Here is an 865-nt window from a genome sequence, read left to right as displayed (position 1 = left end):
CCTCTCCCCCCCGCACCCCGCTCTCCCTGAGTCCCAGGGGCCTTGGGTTCCCGAGGTGTTCGCTCCGGGGCCACATCGGCCCCTTGTATGTCCCCAGAGCTCTGAGAGGCGCTGTCCCAGGAGCCCTGCTGCCCCTCCCCTGCCCTCACCTGCCCTCAGACCAGAGCGAGTTCTGGTGCCTTCTGAGTGGGGGCCTTGCCCGAGCAGCGATGCCAAGGGGGGCGAGGCCTCTGGAGGGCGGGGCAGGCACGTCGCTGCAGAGGACACCCCTGGGCGTGATGAAGGTCCCCAGGAGCCTCCTGGCATCAGCGGTCGGAAACAGGAAGCGCATCTGCCCCCCTTCCTGTTCTCCATGAAATCCCCAGCGGGGGGGGAGGCCCGTGCACAGTCCCATCCTGTGCCCCCGCTTCCTGCCGCCTCGCGTGGAGATCGGCGTCCCGTGTGTTGGGTGCAGGCCCGGGGCGGCCTCGTGTGCGTCATGGGAGCTCCCGGGCGCATCTGTCTCTCCGTGTTCTTCCCGCTTCAGAGGCGGGGGTGGGGCGGGGGCTCAGGAGGGGCGGCGCGGTGCAGGCTCTGAGCCTCGGGGTGTCCGGGCCCCCACTGCTGCGAGCACCTAGGGCTCCTGGGGAAGTCGGGGGCTGGGGTGTGGGAAGTCAGGCCCGTAGCCAAGCGGGGAGCTGTGTGTGGCACGGGGGTCGGCTTGAGGGAGGCGGCTGGCCGTGCAGGGAGGGCCACGCACACCCTGGCCCCTGGGACTCGGGGGCACTGGGGTTTCCGGGCGGAGTTCGGGCCGAGAGGAGGGGACTGGACACTCCATGGCGTGTCCGTCCCTGGGTGTGCACGTGTGTTTAAACGTGTGTTTTCA

At 69.9% G+C, this 865-nt stretch overlaps 1 protein-coding gene across 1 annotated transcript in view; it reads left to right on the top strand.

The window, feature by feature from the left end:
* The window catches only part of GRAMD4 (GRAM domain containing 4), a 58453-nt gene that overhangs the window by 30441 nt on the left and 27147 nt on the right, over positions 1 to 865 (top strand). The gene's annotated exons all lie outside the window — the stretch shown is intronic.

The sequence above is a fragment of the Myotis brandtii genome, unplaced genomic scaffold (assembly GCF_000412655.1).
Source record: "Myotis brandtii unplaced genomic scaffold, ASM41265v1 scaffold952, whole genome shotgun sequence".
Taxonomy (NCBI): domain Eukaryota; kingdom Metazoa; phylum Chordata; class Mammalia; order Chiroptera; family Vespertilionidae; genus Myotis; species Myotis brandtii.
This window is presented reverse-complemented; position numbering and strand designations above follow the sequence as displayed.